This window comes from Triticum urartu, chromosome 7A (assembly GCF_056163025.1).
Source record: "Triticum urartu cultivar PI428250 chromosome 7A, HENAU_Tu73, whole genome shotgun sequence".
Taxonomy (NCBI): Eukaryota; Viridiplantae; Streptophyta; class Magnoliopsida; order Poales; family Poaceae; genus Triticum; species Triticum urartu.
The window spans coordinates 444,375,880-444,396,660 of record NC_141879.1 but is presented as its reverse complement, the minus strand read 5'-3'; positions in this window follow the sequence as shown (position 1 = coordinate 444,396,660).

Below are 20,781 nucleotides of genomic sequence, written 5' to 3'. Positions count from 1 at the left end.
TTTGATTGTTCCATGCTATTATATTATCAACTTTCGATGTTTTATATGCTATTTTATATGATTTTTGGGCCTAACCTATTAACCCAAAGCCCAGTGCCAGTTTTTGTTTTTTTTCTTGTTTTAGAGTATCGCAGAAAAGGAAAATCAAACGGAGTCCAATTGACCTGAAACTTCATGGAACTTATTTTTGGAAGGAAAGCAACCCGGGAGACTTGGAGTCCACGTCAAGGAAGCTTCGAGGAGGCCACGAGGTAGAGGGCGCGCCCACCCCCCTGGGCGCGCCCTCCACCCTCGTGGCTCCCTTGACGTACTTCTTCCACCTATATATATATATATATATATATATCGATATACCCTAAAAACATCCGGGAGCACAATAGATAGGGAGTTCCGCCGCCAGAAGCCTCCGTAGCCACCGAAAGCCAATCTAGACTCGTTTTGGCACCTTGCCGGAGGGGGCAACCCCTCTACGGTGGCCATGTTCATCATCCCGGTGATCTCCATGACAAGGAGGGAGTAGTTCTCCCTCGGGGCTGAGGGTATGTACCAGTAGCTATGTGTTTGATCTCTCTCTCTCTCTCTCGTGTTCTTGAGGTGGTACAATCTTGATGTATCGCGAGCTTTTCTATTATAGTTGGATCTTATGATGTTTCTCCCCCTCTACTCTCTTGTAATGGATTGAGTTTCCCCTTTGAAGTTATCTTATCGGATTGAGTCTTTAAAGATTTGAGAACACTTGATGTATGTCTTGCCGTGCGTATCTGTGGTGACAATGGGATATCACGTGATTCACTTGATGTATGTTTTGGTGATCAACTTGCGGGTTCCGCCCATGAACCTATGCATAGGGGTTGGCACACGTTTTCGTCTTGACTCTCCGGTAGAAACTTTGGGGCACTCTTTGAGGTTCTATGTGTTGGTTGAATAGATGAATCTGAGATCGTGTGATGCATATCGTATAATCATACCCACGGATACTTGAGGTACATTGGAGTATCTAGGTGACATTAGGGTTTTGGTTGATTTGTGTCTTAAAGTGTTATTCTAGTACGAACTCTAGGGCTGTTTGTGACACTTATAGGAATAGCCCAACGGATTGATTGGAAAGAATAACTTTGAGGTGGTTTCGTACCCTACCATAATCTCTTCGTTTGTTCTCCACTATCAGTGACTTTGGAGTGACTCTTTGTTGCATGTTGAGGGACAGTTATGTGATCCAATTATGTTATTATTGTTGAGAGAACTTGCACTAGTGAAATTATGAACATTAGGACTTGTTTCAACGCATTGCAATATCATTTGTGCTCACTTTTATCATTAGTTACCTTGCTGTTTTTATATTTTCAGATTACAAAAACCTTTATCTACTATCCATATACCACTTGTATCACCATCTCTTCGCCGAAGTAGTGCACCTATACAATTTACCATTGTATTGGGTGTGTTGGGGACACAAGAGACTCTTTGTTATTTGGTTGCAGGGTTGCTTGAGAGAGACCATCTTCATCATATGCCTCCTACGGATTGATAAACCTTAGGTCATCCACTTGAGGGAAATTTGCTACTGTCCTACAAACCTCTGCACTTGGAGGCCCAACAACGTCTACAAGAAGAAGGTTGTGTAGTAGACATCAATGAGCAGGCTTCACTGCTGGCCGCTGCCGCACGTACTGCGGAGGTCTCTGCGCTGAAGCGGGCCCTGAAGCGGTCTGAGGACGAGCTGAGCCTCACCAGGGGGCAACTCGAAGAGAGCAAAGGTAAGATATACCCCCGTCTATATAGTTAAAAAGAAGTTCGGGTGTAAAGTAATAGGATCATCATGAATTTGTCAGGGGCCACGACCGAGGTGGAGACGCTGAGGAAGGCGGTGTCCGAGGCCGAAGACAAAGCGGCCAAAGAACGCCTGGGACGGGAGAAACAAGAAGCCCGAGTAGGCGAGGTGCAGCAAGAGCTCGAGGCTCTCGCCAAAAAGCACGAGTCCTTGGAGCTTGACTCCAAGACACGAGAGTCCGAGCTCGCACAAGCACTTGAAAGCATCCGGAACGCCAAGGCCGAAGCCCACAAGGCCCTCCAGGAGATTGACGCGGCGAAGAAGATAGCAGCGGGTAAGGCATTCAATATGCAAAGCAAGCATGCGAAGGAGACTTTCCTTTTTCTTACCCGAGTTCAGAGCCCTCCAGGAGCGTTTGCAGATCTTCCCCGTGGTGTACTGGATGCCGCGGAGTTTTACCGGGCTGAGGAAGGGAGCTCAGCGAAGAAGTTATTCTGGTCTCAGTATACTGGGACCGAACACCCCGTGTCCTTGAGCGACCACCTGAAGCAGTTAGTCGAACTTCACAAGGTGGCCGAACAGGCCATGAGGGGCCTTACAGTCCGGATGTGGCCTGGCGAGCGCCTGTCCGGCAGCTACTTCGGTCTGGTGAGGCGGCTTGTAGAAGCCTGCCCACGGCTTGAAATCATCAAGCGGTCCGTTTGCATCGAAGGTGCACGCAGGGCTTTTGCCCGGGCAAAGGTGCACTGGGCGAAGCTGGACGCCGTGAAGCTGGTGAAGGAGGGGCCGCCAGAGGGCAAGGAGCATCGCTGCCCCGAGAATTACTATGAGAGCGTCATGAAGGGTTCCCGTTTAGTGGCAGATGAGTGTGCCAAGGATGTAGTTTTTGAATGAACATGCCCATGTGATCCTGTAATATGAAACGAGTTCTTTTGCGCCATGCGACACTTTCTTAATTTAAAATATTACCTTCTATGCGTCCATTTTTATAAAATCTGAGAGTTGGCCAGTCGTCGGCTTCTACCCCCATGTAACTAGTACCGGGGTGTTCGGGGTAAATCTGAACACTCTTTACCCCAATTTTGGGTTCTTCCAGGGAGGTGTTCAGTGCAACGAACCAGGCAATCGGACTATAATGCTTTATCACTCACACTTAGCCATAGAAGTCTATAATTTAAAAAATTTGGCGAAGCCCCTGGTATTCGGAGGGCCGAATTTGGGGCGTTATACATGCCTAAGCCGGACAAGGCCGACTCCTCGCCCGAAGCGGAAGAAGTCTTTAAGGACTTGAGACCTCTCGAACAGCGACCAGTCTCTCGCCTTATCATGACAGTCAGTTTTTGGCTTTCTCTACTGAGGTGCTCGTCCGGAAGAACCGAGACACAATCGCAGTAGTTCTCCCACCGCTACCTTAGCCGATATAGCGGAACGTAAGGTACCAAAGCATGGGAGCCGGGCGACCCAACATTTGACCAAAGACATGATTCAGAGCTGATGCATATAATGCTATAAGTTCGGGTTGACGCACCGTCGAAAGTGTTCGGACTTCCTGCGCCGTATTGTGGGGTAAACGAGAGCCCCTGGCGTACTGACCGTACCCGAACGTGCGGGTGCGGATTGTCGTAAATGGACGTATAAGAGAAAAGAGAAAAACTTAAATAATGCAATGACAGACTAATGATATGCATATGTTATTTGAATAATACGTCGAAGCGTACTGGTACAAGTAGTGAAATAAGCATAAAGTAGGACAATTCAAAATGTCCTATCCCAGGGCAAGCTATGCATAAATAGTGAAAAACGGGTATATCAAGTATTACTAGAGACCACCTCGCGGTTCCTGTGTTCATCTTAGCTTCTTGCCGCCTTGGTTTTTGCTTCCGGAATGTGTCCGGCAATCGTACTGCCGAAAAGGGCTTCCGAAGAGTTAGGCCCTGAAAGAGAAAAGGAATGTCACAGGTGTACAGCCCCTAGTGTGGTTAAGCCACAATGCGGGGCGTGTCCTGATTGTGCCCCCGCCTATGTCCATGGTATTTTCAATGCGTAGTTATGTACGCGCGGCGCGGATTTCGTCACTTCACTAGGACTGGGACGGGGGCCGGATTGCTAGGCGAGCTCTGATCGTGCCAGGCGATCCTGTTGCAGCTTGTTCCGGACTCGCTTGAAGGTGTCCGGGGGCTGTGACACTGAATGAGTGGTCTGCCTGAATAGACTGCTTTGTGCCTCTGCTGCAAGGGCCGCGGTGTGCTCTTCCGTACGGAGCAAGCGTTCTGTGTTTCCATTTACTATTATAACCCCACGAGGTCCTGGCATCTTGAGCTTGAGGTATGCGTAATGCGGCGCTGCATTGAATTTTGCAAATGCTGTCCGTCCGAGCAGTGCATGATAGCCATTGCGAAATGGGACGATGTCGAAGATTAACTCTTCGCTTCGGAAATTATCCAGTGATCCAAAGACCACTTCCAGTGTGATTGAGCTTGTGCAATGGGCCTCTACACCTGGGATGACGCCTTTAAAGGTGGTTTTGCTGGGTTTGATTCTCGAGGGATCGATACCCATTTTTTGCATTGTATCCTGATAAAGCAGGTTCAGGCTGCTGCTGCCATCCATAAGGACTCGAGTGAGGTGAAATCCGTCAATGATGGGGTCTAGGACCAGTGCGGCGGATCCGCCATGACGGATGCTAGTGGGGTGGTCCCTGCGATCGAAAGTGATCGGACAGGCAGACCATGGGTTGAACTTTGGGGCGACGGGCTCCATCGCGTAGACGTCCCTTAGTGCATGCTTCCGCTCCCTCTTGGGAATGTGGGTTGCGTATATCATGTTCACCGTCTTCACTTGTGGGGGAAACCCCTTCTGCCTCCTATATTCGGCGGTCGAGGCTCCTCCTCGTCATCGCTGTGCGGCCCCTTGTCCTTATTCTCGGCATTTAACTTGCCGGCCTGCTTGAACACCCAGCATTCTCTGTTGGTGTGATTGGCTGGCTTATTGGGGGTGCCATGGATTTGACACGAGCGATCCAGTATGCGATCCAGACTGGACGGAGCCGAAGTATTTCTTTTAAATGACTTTTTCCGCTGACCGGATCTAGAGCCTCTGAATCCGGCATTAACTGCCGTATTTTCGGTGTTATCGCCGTTATTGCGGCGCTTTGGTATATTACGACGTTGCCTACCGTTAGCATCTTTGGTATCCGAGGTATCCGGATTTCTCGATGTGTTATTGCTGCGAGCCAGCCAGATGTCCTCGCCTGCGCAAAAGCGGGTCATGAGTGTCGTGAGGGCTGCCACAGATTTCGGCTACTCCTGGCCGAGGTGGCGGGTGAGCCACTCGTCGCGGATGTTATGCTTGAATGCCGCTAGGGCCTCTGCATCCGGACAGTCTACAATTTGATTTTTCTTAGTCAGGAACCGTGTTCAGAATTGTCTGGTCGATTCCCCTGGCTGCTGGGTTATGTGGCTCAAGTCATCAGCATCCGGCGGTCGCACATAAGTGCCCTGGAAGTTGTCAAGAAATGCATCTTCCAGATCCTCCCAACTGCCAACGGAATCTGCTGTCAAGCTATTCAGCCAATGCCGAGCTGGTCCTTTGAGTTTTAGTGGGAGGTACTTGATGGCTGATGTCTACTACACAACCTTCTTCTTGTAGACATTGTTGGGCCTCCAAGTGCAGAGGTTTGTAGGACAGTAGCAAATTTCCCTCAAGTGGATGACCTAAGGTTTATCAATCCGTAGGAGGCGTAGGATGAAGATGGTCTCTCTCAAGCAATGTAACACCCTCGATGCGACTATATCTCCCACGTGTCGAGGCACGACTTAGAGGCATAATCGCATTGAAGGCATATGTCGCAAGTTAGGCAATCTTCACAACATCCCATGTAATATAGATAATAAAAGGGGAGATAACATAGTTGGCTTACACTCGCCACGTCAATCAAGTACATAAATAACATTACATCATCCAAACACTCATGGCCCGACTACGGCGCCAAAATAAAAGATAACCTAACATGCGACACGGTCCCGATCACCCCCAACTGGGCACCACTACTGATCATCAGGAAAGGAAACATAGTAACGTTGAGAGTCCTCGTTGAACTCCCACTTGAGCTCAAACGCGTCAGCTGGAGCGGAATCATCAGGCCCTGCATCTGGTGAAATAGTAATCTGTGAGCCACAGGGACTCAGCAATCTCGCACCCTCGCGATCAAGACTATTTAAGCTTATAGGTAAGGCAAGGTAAATATAAGTGGAGCTGTAGCAAGCGACTAGCAGATATGGTGGCTAACTTATTCGCAAAAGAGAGCGAGAAGAGAAGGCAAGACGCAAGCGAGAAACTAGAGAGCAACCTGCGTAAAACATTACTCCAACACCGTGTCCACTTCCCAGACTCCACCGAGAAGAGGCCATCACGGTAACACACTCAGTTGATTCATTTTAATTAAATTAAGTTTCAAGTTATCTACAACCGGACATTAACAAATTCCCATCTGCCCATAACCGCGGGCACGGCTTTCGAAAGTTCAAATCCCTGCAGGGGAGTCCCAACTTAGCCCATGACAAGCTCTCATGGTCAACAAAGGAATAGACCTCCTCCCAAGACGTTCCGATCAGGCTCGGTATCTCGGTTCTTCAAGACACTTCGACAGGTTAAAACAAGACCAGCAACACCGCCCGAATGTGCTGACAAATCCCGATAGGAGCTGCACATATCTCGTTCTCAGGGCACACTCAGATTGTCCAAACTTCCGGTAGGCCATCCCAGAGTTGCCCCTGGTGGCCACTGGCGGCTGACGAGGTGGACCAACACTCAGAGGAGCACTGGCCCGGGGGGTTCAAAATAAGATGATCCTCGGGCTCCGGAAACCCAAGGGAAAAATAGGCTAGGTGGCAAATGGTAAAACCAAGGTTGGGCATTGCTGGAAAACTTTTAATCAAGGCGAACTATCAAGGGGTTCCCATTATAACCCAACCGCGTAAGGAACGCAAAATCCGGGAACATAACACCGATATGACAGAAACTAGGGCGGCAAGAGTGGAACAAAACACTAGGCGAGAGGCCGAGTCTTCCACCCTTTACCAAGTATATAGATGCATTAAGATAACAAGATAATATAATGATATCCCAACAAGTAAATAAATGTTCCAACAAGGAACGGCCTTCAATCTTCACCTACAACTAGCAACGCTATAAGAGGGGCTGAGCAAAGCGGTAACATAGCCAATCAACGGTTTGCTAGGACATGGTGGGTTAGAGGTTTGACATGGCAATTTGGGAAGCTTGAAAGCAAGTGGTAGGCATCGTAGCATTGGCATAGCAAAAGAGCGAGCAAACTAGCATAGCAAAGATAGTAGTGATTTCGAGGGTATGATCATCTTGCCTGCACAGTTGTCAGAGTTGACTGGATCCTCGAAAGCAAACTCAACGGGCTCCTCGTTAGCGAACTCGTCTCCCGGCTCTACCCAAACAAGACAAACAAGCAACAAGGACACAATCAACCACGTGCAAGGATCAAACAAGATGATGCAAAGATGATATGCTATGCGGGATGCGATGCGGGATGCATATGCAAGATTTGACAAGGGATGCATGAATCTGGCCTCAACTTGGGAATCCAAGTGTGCCACTGGAAATATGAGATGAAATCGCTTGAAAACGATATAAAGAACGCCGGAATCGGAGTTACGGTTTGAAAATGGCAAGCGATTCAAATATGGCACCGGTCTGCGATTTACAGCAAGTAGCCAACTAAATGCAACAAAATGAACATGCTACAGCACCCAAACATGACAAACAAATACATGGCAGAGATGCATTCAAGATGCTTAACAAAAGTCTAGCACTGATCTACGGCCAATTCATCCATTAACAGGTTCAAACAAGCATGGAAAAAATGCATATGGCAAACAGATCTCAGACTTAGTGAAATTAACACTTGTCTGGAATTTCAGATCAGATAGCACTCTTTGGAGCAACAAAACTACATGCTACAGGACCTGAACATGGCAAACTAAAACATGGCATGGAGCTACTCAAAGAGCTTAACAAAAGTCCCTTAGTGACCTTGAGCCAAAAGGGATCAGAAAATACAATTGCAAGCATGTGAACATAGCAAAAACATAATCAGTTCTCAGACTTGGTGAAAACTGGAGCATGCTGAAAACAGATATCAAGTAGGCATGTTTACGAGCTCGATGCACTCACTACAGAGCAAGTCATGGTACTCTAAGCTTACAACTATCAAGAATACACAAAATGCAAGCTAAACATAACAAGAACAATAGCATAGCATGCACGGATCAACTACAACATCATAGGCAAAATCGCTAACAAGTAGACAATCTGCCCAGATTCACAAAGTAGCAAAGGTAGAGCTCGATTTACTCAAGCTAGGGTGCTCCATAATTGCAAACAAAGACATGGATGGATAGAGCACTACAAGATTAACAAAACATCCGTACTGATCATCCTCAAAAGAGTCACGGATCACTAGGAAACAACATGAACATATGGCATCATGAGATAAACAGCTCAAGGACTTAGTAGAATTGCGAAGTCCCTGAAATCAGCATTACCAAGTGCACCACTTTGCAAGCTCGTGCTAGTCACCACACACATCACAAAAATACATGGGCTGCACCTCTGGAAAGATGGCAAAACCCTTAACAAAACATATGTAGAACTCATGGGCATATCATGCACACAATAATCATGGCAAAAATGACAAATATCTAAATGGAGTAGCAGATCTGACAATTATCTCAAGTAGCCCTTTTCTAACAGCATTTCGGGCATCAAGATGAACTCAAATGAAAATGATGCAGTGTAATGAAATGATGTACTCTTTGAGATGAACATTTTGATATACTATATGTCCAAATCGGAGCTACGGATGCAAAGATACGATGCCATGAACAGGAGCATATGGACTAGAAAAATCCAGGAACTTGGAAAAAAAGAACCACCAGATCTAGGGTTTCTTCGCCGGTTACTGTAGCCGACGGGCTCGAGGTTGCCGGCGATGGATCCGACCGGAGAGAGCTCGGTGGCGGCTCGGGGACGCGGGGGCCGTCGAGGGCGCAGCCGGCGACGAGGCTGGACGACGGCGGAGGGTGGCCGGAGAGGGCACCACGGGGCTCGGGCGCGGCGAGGTGGCCGCGGGCGGCGCCGGAGTCCGCTGCGGCGGGGCGGCGCCGGAGGTGGAGGTCGATGCGGTGGCGGCGGGCGACGGGGTGCGGCGCCGGCGTCGGGGCGAGGAGGCAGGCGGCGGAGCGAGGAGGCAGGCGGCGGGGCGCGCGTGTGGGCCAGGAGGGCCCCTCGCGGGCCGAGCGGGCTTGCGGCGGGAGGAGGCGGCGATGTGGGCGCGGATGCCCACGTGGCGGCTCGCGGTTGGTGGGGCGATTTCGTCCGCCCAGGACGGACGTGTCCGGCGGCGATGTGAGGGGATTTTTTAGGGTTTGAGACGAGGGGAATCCGGGATTTCGGAGGAGGGGCTATATATAGACATAGAGGGAGCTAGGAGAGTCCAAATGAGGTGCAGTTTTCGGCCACACGATCGTGATCGAACGCTCTAGATGATGGAGAAGGTTTAGGTGGGTTTTGGGCCAAATTGGAGGGATGTTGGGCTGCAACACACACGAGGCCTTTTCGGTCCCTCGGTTAACCGTTGGAGTATCAAACGAAGTCCAAATGATACGAAACTTGACAGGCGGTCTACCGGTATTAAACCAAGGCTGCTTGGCAAGTCTCGGTCCAATCCGGAAATGTTTAATCCCCACACACGAAAGAATGGTAGAAATGACCACCGGAGGAGAAAGAAGCGCCGGAATGCAAAACGGACAACGGGGAAAATGCTCGAATGCATGAGACGAACACGTATGCAAATGTAATGCACATGATGACATGATATGAGATGCATGACAACGACAACAACACACGGAGACAAAGACCCGAACCCGAGAAAATAAAATAACTTAACGCTGGAAACGGCAAGAGTTGGAGTACAAATTGGGAAAGTTACATCCGGCGTGTTACAACACTCTACCACTATGAAAGGATCTCGTCCCGAGATCTAGGACTGAAAGAACGCCGGGTACTCAGAACAGAGGTGATCCTCGCGTTCCCAGGTAGCTTCACGGTCAGGATGGTGTGACCACTTGACTTTGAGAAATTTGATTGACATATTGCGAGTCTTGCGTTCAGTCTCTTCAAGAATAGCAACTGGGTGCTCACGATAGGAGAGATCTTCTTGGAGCTCAATGTCCTCGAAGTTGACGGTGTGGTCAGGAGTCTTGAAGCACTTTCGAAGCTGAGAGACATGGAACACGTCATGAACATTTGCAAAGTTTGAAGGAAGCTCGAGTTAATAGGCGAGATCGCCTCTCTTGCTGACAATCTTGAAAGGTCCCACGTATCTGGGGGCAAGCTTCCCTTTGATACCGAAGCGACGAGTACCTTTCATAGGAGAGACGCGGAGGTAAACATGATCTCCGATCTCGAAAGCCAAATCACGATGCTTACTATCATAGTAGCTCTTCTGGCGGGATTGGGCTGCTTTGAGGTTATCTCGAATGACTTTGCACATTTCCTCTGCCTCTGTGATTAAGTCATTACCCAAAAGCTGACGTTCACCGGTTTCGGACCAGTTGAGAGGGGTACGGCACTTCCTGCCATACAGAATTTCAAATGGGCCCTTGCCCGAACTTGCTTGAAAGCTGTTGTTGTAGGAGAATTCAGCATAAGGAAGACAATCCTCCCACTTCATGCCGAAGGAGATCACACAAGCCCTGAGCATATCTTCAAGAATCTGGTTGACACGCTCGACTTGACCGCTAGTTTGAGGATGGAAAGCTGTGCTGAAGCGGATGTTAGTGTCCATGGCCTTCTGAAAAGAATCCCAAAACTTTGAGGTAAAGATGCTGCCACGGTCTGAAGAGATCACTTGTGGAATACCGTGTAGAGAGAAAATTTGAGAGGTATAGAGTTCCGCCAATTGAGCTGCAGTGATTGACTCTTTGATAGGCAGAAAGTGAGCCACTTTAGTGAGTTTGTCGATGACAACGAATATAGCATCATTGCCACGCTTGGACTTTGGGAACCCAGTCATGAAGTCCATCTCAATATGGTCAAACTTCCATTCTGGAATGGCAAGAGGTTGGAGGAGACCCGCTGGCCTTTGGTGTTCTGCCTTTACTCTTCTACAGACATCACATTCATTCAGGAATTGAGCAATCTCGTGCTTCATTCGAGTCCACCAATAAGCTTGCTTAAGGTCCTGATACATCTTCGTGCTCCCAGGGTGGATGGAGAGGAGAGAATTGTGAGCCTCGTTCATGATCACTTTACGGAGGTCACCTTTGGGTACAAAAATATGATCCTTGAAGAAGAGAGTGTCCTTGTCATCAAGGCGGTAGCACTTGTACTTGGGTTGACTCTTGGCAATCCCAATCTTCACCTTTTTCACCATAGCATCAAGAAGCTGGGCTTGGCGAATCTGGTCTTCCAAGGTAGGAGAGACTTGAAGGTTGGCGAGGAAACCTTGAGGAATAACTTGCAGATTAAGTTTGCGGAAAGCTTCACAAAGCTCGGGTTGATAAGGCTTGAGAATCAGACTGTTGCAATAAGCCTTTCTGCTCAATGCATCAGCAATCACATTGGCCTTGCCTGGAGTATACTCGATACTCAGATTATACTCTTGAATCATTTCGACCCATCGAGTTTGCCTGAGGTTGAGATTAGGCTGAGTGAAGATGTACTTGAGACTCTTGTGATCAGTGAAAATGTCCACTTTTCTTCCCAATAAGAGATGTCTCCAAGTCAAAAGAGCATGCACAACTGCTGCCAACTCGAGATCATGAGTGGGGTAGTTCTTCTCGTTGGGATTCAACTGGCGAGAGGTATAAGCAACAACTTTCTTCTCTTGCATCAATACTGCGCCAAGACCCTGGAGAGAGGCATCACAAAAGACCTCGTACGGCTTGGATTCATCAGGAGGAGTCAGAACTGGAGCAGTGATCAATTTCTCTTTCAAAGTGTTAAAAGCAATGTCACACTCCGGAGACCAAACGTACTTGACGTGCTTCTGAAGAAGATTTGAGAGAGGCTTCGCGATCTTAGAAAAGTTTTCAACGAATCTTCGGCAGTAGCTTGCGAGACCGAGGAAGCTACGGAGTTGCTTCACGTTCTGAGGAGGTTCCCAATTCACAATTGTAGACACCTTCTCAGGATTCACAGCAATGCCCTTGGCAGAGATGATATGACCAAGATAAAGAACCTCATCGAGCCAAAATTCGCACTTGGAGAACTTGGCGTAGAACTGATATTCCCTCAGCTTATCGAGCACCAAACGCAAGTGCTTGGCATGATCTTCCTTGTTTTTCGAGAAAACCAGAATGTCGTCGAGATAGACCAAAACGAAGTCATTGGTGTAGGCGTTGAAGATGAAGTTCATCATGCGAGAGAAAGTCGGAGGAGCGTTGACGAGGCCAAAAGACATGACAGTGTATTCATATGAACCATAGCTTGTCCTGAAAGCCGTCTTGGGAATATCTTGCTCACGGATTCGAATCTGATGATAACCCATACGGAGATCAAGCTTGGAGAATACTTGGGCACCTTTGAGTTGTTCGAACAGCTCGTTGATGTTGGGAAGTGGATATTTGTTCTTGATGGTCTTCTTGTTCAATGGACGGTAATCAACACAAAGTCGGTCCGTTCCATCCTTCTTCTTCACAAAAAGAACACCACAACCCCACGGAGAAGAACTAGGCCGGATGAGACCCATTTTCTCTTGAATATCGAGTTGCTTCTTCAGCTCCTTCAACTCTTCAGGTCCGAGCTTGTAAGGACGCTTGCACACAGGTTCCGTGCAAGGCTCAAGATCAATAACGAATTCAACTGGCCGGTGCGGAGGCATTCCTGGAAGCTCTTCTGGAAAGACGTCTTGATATTCGCAAACGACTGGAATTTGCGAGATAGCATCCAGTTCACCCTTCTCATTGAGAGAAAACAGACGGATAGTATCATCACGAGCGGCAAAGACAATTACATCCTCAGACGAATGAGTCAATTTAATCTGTCTGGCTGCACAATCAAGCTGAGCCTTGTGCTTAGAGAGCCAATCCATCCCGAGAATAAGATCAATATCCGAGTTACCAAGAACCATTGGAGAAGCCAGAAACTTGAACTCACCCATCATGATAGAAATATCCGGAATCTCGTGGCTAGCGAGAAAACATTTACCCGGAGAGACAACTGCTAACGGTTTATGCATAACTTGGGAAGTCAACTCATGCTTAGATGCAAAAGGCTTTGAGATGAAACAATGAGATGCACCAGTATCAAAAAGAACTTTTGCGGGAACATAGTTAACAGGAAGGTTACCCATGATGACATCTGATGAATCCTCTGCCTGAGCTGCATTCATCAAGTTGACCTTGGCATGCTTGGGGTTATGCTTGACCACAGCTGTACTTGCCGATCTGACAGTGGAGGAGGAGGAGGAAGACGCCTCTGGTTGAAACACTTGTTGGCATAGTGACCATTCTGTTGGCACTTGTTGCACGTGACCTCTGAAAGCGGACGGTGATACGGAGCACTCGATCTTGGAGCTTGAGACGAAGTCTTGTTCTGAAAGCCAGGGTTGGGTGGGTGGGAAGATCCACTGCCACCTTTGCTCTTCTGCTGATATGGCTGACGGAACGGAGGAGGAGGAAGCCAATACTTCTGCTGCTTCGCCACTTGAGTAGAGGAAGAAGGAGTAACATCTCTGACTCGCTTCTTGGAAGCATCACACCTCAACTGAGCGGCCTCTTGCTTCAATGCCATGTTGTAGAACTCATCGTATCTCAAGGGCTCGAAGAGAACAAGAGCTAGCTGAATTTCTTCTCTGAGACCACCCTTGAACTGGTATATCATGCTCTTCTCATCAGGTACGTCCTGCTTAGCAAAGTGGGCGAGCTTCTGGAACAACTTGTTGTAGTCATAGACAAACAAAGAGCCTTGCTTCAGGTTGCGGAATTCCTCACGCTTGCTTTCAACCACGCTCTAAGGAATATGATGAGCTCAGAAATCTTGACGGAATTCATCCCAAGTGATAACACGTCCACCTCTGGAATCCTTGTACTGCCGGAACCATTCTGCAGCTTGATCTTTGAGTTGGAAGGAAGCGAACTTGACGAAGTCCTCAGGCCTGACATTACTGCACTCGAAATGCTTGCACAGATCCACAAGCCAATCGTCAGCATCGGTTGCCTCAACACAATTGCTGAAAGTCTTTGGCCCATTAGCAAGGAACTGGTTGAGTGTAGCAAAGTGATTCTGATTGTTGCCTTGATTCCCTTGGTTGCCTTGATTGCGCTCTTGGAGAATTTGCATGATCAACTGTGTGTTTGCATTGGTTGCGGCCATCATAGCTTGCCATGCCTCCAGAGGAGGTGGAGGTGGTGGCGGATCAGGATTCAGAGTCGTGCGCGTTGGAGGAGCCATCCTGAAGAGGTTGACATCCATTAGCACATTGATAGACAAATATTGGAGCTGAATCCAACGGAATGAAAATTGCAACATATAGTCTTCACATCCGAACAAAATGAACGAATGCATTCCTCTTGAAATGGTCACATATCCATAAATTGAGAAGCCACTTGGAATTTAGGTAGAGAAATAAATCAACAAGGTACGGATCAAGAACGAATAATCAGTAAGAAATCCCAATCTCAAACCAATATCCGTGGAAGAAGAACTAGAGCTACTAGAATTCCCACCTATGAAACTCCCGAACCTTTCCGGTTATGCAATCAGGTGTTGGGGATACAGGGGAAGCATAATATCTCACCCAAACTAGCAAATCCTACATCCAGCTGTATCCATCCTTCAACACATAACCGAGAAAAACATCGGAAACCATCTACCTCAACCTTCCAAAAACATCCGTTATACAAGTTATGGCGATACTCCCGAACTCCCGCCCCAGTACTGGGTGGCGTCGAGGTTATCTCACCAACGAACTGCATAAAAGAGATTTTCGATGTCGGCGTACTAAACTCAGGTATTCCAGAACTGCAACGATAAAATTATGACGACAACACCTCAGAGCTCAACTCCCCGGGACACTTCCACAAAACCCCTGACAGGAGGCACCAAGACAATGTTCTCATCATAAAACCATCGGAACGATTCCAAGATACCCGCGTGATCCTAAAAAAAATTTAGTGAAATTTGAGAAGAGAAGAGTCAAAACTCTACGTCAGGATGCCTTAACAGAGCGATGAGGAGACTGGGAAGTAAAAAGAATTCCTAAACTCTCCGATATATAATTCCTAAATGACTCAAAACATTTTTTCTAGACACAACTCGGCCGCTAATAACGATCAAGCAATGGGGCTCCTAAGGTCGGGGATGGCTCTGATACCAACTTGTAACACCCTCGATGCGACTATATCTCCCACGTGTCAAGGCACGACTTAGAGGCATAATCGCATTGAAGGCATATGTCGCAAGTTAGGCAATCTTCATAACATCCCATGTAATATAGATAATAAAAGGGGAGATAACATAGTTGGCTTACACTCGCCACGTCAATCAAGTACATAAATAACATTACATCATCCAAACACTCATGGCCCGACTACGGCGCCAAAATAAAAGATAACCCAACATGCGACACGGTCCCGATCACCCCCAACTGGGCACCACTACTGATCATCAGGAAAGGGAACATAGTAACATTGAGAGTCCTCGTCGAACTCCCACTTGAGCTCAAACGCGCCAGCTGGAGCGGAATCATCAGGCCCTGCATCTGGTGAAATAGTAATCTGTGAGCCACAGGGACTCAGCAATCTCGCACCCTCGCGATCAAGACTATTTAAGCTTATAGGTAAGGCAAGGTAAATATAAGTGGAGCTGCAGCAAGCGACTAGCAGATATGGTGGCTAACTTATTCGCAAAAGAGAGCGAGAAGAGGAGGCAAGGCACGAGCGAGAAACTAGAGAGCAACCTGCGTAAAACATTACTCCAACACCGTGTCCACTTCCCGGACTCCGTCGAGAAGAGGCCATCATGGTAACACACTCAGTTGATTCATTTTAATTAAATTAAGGTTCAAGTTATCTACAACCGGACATTAACAAATTCCCATCTTCCCATAACCGCGGGCACGGATTTCGAAAGTTCAAATCCCTGCAGGGGAGTCCCAACTTAGCCCATGACAAGCTCTCATGGTCAACAAAGGAATAGACCTCCTCCCAAGACGTTTCGATCAGGCTCGGTATCTCGGTTCTTCAAGACACTTCGACAGGTTAAAACAAGACCAGCAACACCGCCCGAATGTGCCGACAAATCCCGATAGGAGCTGCCCATATCTCGTTCTCAGGGCACACTCAGATTGTCCAAACTTCCAGTAGGCCAGCCCAGAGTTGCCCCTAGTGGCCACCGGCGGCTGACGAGGTGGACCAACACTCAGAGGAGCACTGGCCCGGGGGGTTCAAAATAAGATGACCCTCGGGCTCCGGAAACCCAAGGGAAAAAGAGGCTAGGTGGCAAATGGTAAAACCAAGGTTGGGCATTGCTGGAAAAGCATTAATCAAGGCGAACTATCAAGGGGTTCCCATTATAACCCAACCGCGTAAGGAACGCAAAATCCGGGAACATAACACCGATATGACAGAAACTAGGGCGGCAAGAGTGGAACAAAACACTAGGCGAGAGGCCGAGCCTTCCACCCTTTACCAAGTATATAGATGCATTAAGATAACAAGATAATATAATGATATCCCAACAAGTAAATAAATGTTCCAACAAGGAACGGCCTTCAATCTTCACCTACAACTAGCAACGCTATAAGAGGGGCTGAGCAAAGCGGTAACATAGCCAATCAACGGTTTGCTAGGACATGGTGGGTTAGAGGTTTGACATGGCAATTTGGGAAGCTTGAAAGCAAGTGGTAGGCATCGTAGCATTGGCATAGCAAAAGAGCGAGCAAACTAGCATAGCAAAGATAGTAGTGATTTCGAGGGTATGATCATCTTGCCTGCACAGTTGTCATAGTTGACTGGATCCTCGAAAGCAAACTCAACGGGCTCCTCGTTAGCGAACTCGTCTCCCGTCTCTACCCAAACAAGACAAACAAGCAACAAGGAAACAATCAACCATGTGCAAGGATCAAACAAGATGATGCAAAGATGATATGCTATGCGGGATGCGATGCGGGATGCATATGCAAGATTTGACAAGGGATGCATGAACCTGGCCTCAACTTGGGAATCCAAGTGTGCCACTGGAAATATGAGATGAAATCGCTTGAAAACGATATAAAGAACGCCGGAATCGGAGTTACGGTTTGAAAATGGCAAGCGATTCAAATATGGCACCGGTCTGCGATTTACAGCAAGTAGCCAACTAAATGCAACAAAATGAACATGCTACAGCACCCAAACATGACAAACAAATACATGGCAGAGATGCATTCAAGATGCTTAACAAAAGTCTAGCACTGAGCTACGGCCAATTCATCCATTAACAGGTTCAAACAAGCATGGAAAAAATGCATATGGCAAACAGATCTCAGACTTAGTGAAATTAACACTTGTCTGGAATTTCAGATCAGATAGCACTCTTTGGAGCAACAAAACTACATGCTACAGGACCTGAACATGGCAAACTAAAACATGGCATGGAGCTACTCAAAGAGCTTAACAAAAGTCCCTTAGTGACCTTGAGCCAAAAGGGATCAGAAAATACAACTGCAAGCATGTGAACATAGCAAAAACATAACCAGTTCTCAGACTTGGTGAAAACTGGAGCATGCTGAAAACAGATATCAAGTAGGCATGTTTACGAGCTCGATGCACTCACTACAGAGCAAGTCATGGTACTCTAAGCTTACAACTATCAAGAATACACAAAATGCAAGCTAGATATGGCAAGAACAATAGCATAGCATGCACGGATCAACTACAACATCATCGGCAAAATCGCTAACAAGTAGACAATCTGCCCAGATTCACAAAGTAGCAAAGGTAGAGCTCGATTTACTCAAGCTAGGGTGCTCCATAATTGCAAACAAAGACATGGATGGATAGAGCACTACAATATTAACAAAACATCCTTACTGATCATCGTCAAAAGAGGCACAGATCACTAGGAAACAACATGAACATATGGCATCATGAGATAAACAGCTCAAGGACTTAGTAGAATTGCTAAGTCCCTGAAATCAGCATTACCAAGTGCACCACTTTGCAAGCTCGTGCTAGTCACCACACACATCACAAAAATACATGGGCTGCACCTGTAGAAAGATGGCAAAACCCTTAACAAAACATATGTAGAACTCATGGGCATATCATGCACACAATAATCATGGCAAAAATGACAAATATATAAATGGAGTAGCAGATCTGACAATTATCTCAAGTAGCCCTCTTCTAACAGCATTTCTGGCATCAAGATGAACTCAAATGAAAATGATGCAATGGAATGAAATGATGTACTCTCTGAGATGAACATTTTGATATACTATATGTCCAAATCGGAGCTACGGATGCAAAGATACGGCGCCATGAACAGGAGCATATGGACTAGGAAAATCCGGGAACTTAGAAAAAAAAGAACCACCAGATCTAGGGTTTCTTCGGCGGTTACTGTAGCCGACGGGCTCGAGGTCGCCGGCGACGGATCCGACTGGAAAGAGCTCGGCGGTGGCTCGGGGACGCGGGGGCCGTCGAGGGCGCAGCCGGCGACGAGGCTGGACGACGGCGGAGGGTGGCCGGAGAGGGCACCACGGGGCTCAGGCACGGCGAGGTGGCCTCGGGCGGCGCCGGAGTCCACTGCGGCGGGGCGGCGCCGGAGGTGGACGTTGACGCGGTGGCGGCGGGCGGCGGGGCGCGGCGCCGGCGTCGGGGCGAGGAGGCAGGCGGCGGAGCGAGGAGGCAGGCGGCGGGGCGCGCGTGTGGGCCGGGAGGGCCCCTCGCGGGCCGAGCGGGCCGGCGGTGGGAGGAGGCGGCGATGTGGGCGCGGCTGCCCACGTGGCGGCTCGCGGTTGGCGGGGCGATTTCGTCCGCCCAGGATGGACGTGTCCGGCGGCGATGTGAGGGGATTTTTTAGGGTTTAAGACGAGGGGAATCCGGGATTTTGGAGGAGGGGCTATATATAGGCATAGAGGGAGCTAGGAGAGTCCAAATGAGGTGCGGTTTTCGGCCACGCGATCGTGATCGAACGCTCTAGATGATGGAGAAGGTTTAGGTGGGTTTTGGGCCAAATTGGAGGAGTGTTGGGCTGCAACACACACGAGGCCTTTTCGGTCCCTCGGTTAACCGTTGGAGTATCAAAAGAAGTCCAAATGATACGAAACTTGACAGGCGGTCTACCGATAGTAAACCAAGGCCGCTTGGCAAGTCTCGGTCCAATCCAGAAATTTTTAATCCCCACACACTAAAGAATGGTAGAAATGACCACCGGAGGAGAAAGAAGCGTCGGAATGCAAAACGGACAACGGGGAAAATGCTCGAATGCATGAGATGAACACGTATGCAAATGCAATGCACATGATGACATGAGATGAGATGCATGACAACGACAACAACACACGGAGACAAAGACCCGAAACCGAGAAAATAAAATAACTTAACGCCGGAAACGGCAAGAGTTGGAGTACAAATTGGGAAAGTTACATCCGGGGTGTTACAAGCAACCCTGCAACCAAATAACAAAGAGTCTCTTGTTTCCCCAACACACCCAATACAATGGTAAATTGTATAGGTGCGCTAGTTCGGCGAAGAGATGGTGATACAAGTGGTATATGGATAGTAGATAAAGGTATTTGTAATCTGAAATTATAAAAACAGCAAGGTAACAAGTGATAAAAGCGAGCGTAAACGGTATTGCGATGCTAGCAAACAAGGCCTAGGGTTCATACTTTCGCTAGTGTAAGTTCCCTCAACAATACTAACATAATTGGATCATAAAACTATCCCTCAACATGCAACAAAGAGTCACTCCAAAGTCACTAATAGCGGAGAACGAACGAAGAGATTATGGTAGGGTACAAAACCACCTCAAAGTTATTCTTTCCAATCAATCCGTTGGGCTATTCCTATAAGTGTCACAAACAGCCCTAGAGTTCGTACTAGAATAACACCTTAAGACACAAATCAATCAAAACCCTAATGTCACCTAGATACTCCAATGTCACCTCAAGTATCCGTGGGTATGATTATACGATATGCATCACACAATCTCAGATTCATCTATTCAACCAACACAAAGGACCTCAAAGAGTGCCCCAAAGTTCTACCGGAGAATCACGACGAAAACGTGTGCCAACCCCTATGCATAGGTTCCCAATGTCACGAAACCCGCAAGTTGGTCACCAAAACATACATCAAGTGGCACGTGATATCCCATTGTCACCACAGATATTCACGGCAAGACATACATCAAGTGTTATCAAGTCTTTAAAGACTCAATCCGATAAGATTACTTCAAGGGGAAAACTCAATTCATTACAAGAGAGAAGAGGGGGGAAGAAACATCATAGGATCCAAATATAATAGCAAAGCTCGCGATACATCAAGATTGTATCATCTCAAGAACACGAGAGAGAGAGATCAAACACATAGCTACTGGTACATACCCTCAGCCCCGAGGGGGAACTACTCCCTCCTCGTCATAGAGAGCACCGGGATCATGAAGATGGCCACTGGAGAAAGATTGCCCCCTCCGGCAGGGTGCCGGAACGGGTCTTGATTGGTTTTTGGTGGCTACGGAGGCTTCTGGCGGCGGAACTCCCGATCTATTATGCGTTCTGGAAGTTTTAGGGTACGATGATATATATGGGTGCAGGAAGTACGTCGGAGGAGCCACGGGGGCCCCACGAGGCAGGGGGCGTGCCCTAGGGGGTGGGCGCGCCCCCCACCCTCGTGGGCAGCCCGTGTCTCCCCTGACGTGCACTCCAAGTTCCCTGGGTTGCTTTCCTTCCAAAAATAACTTCTCGAGTTGATTTCGTTCCGTTTCGA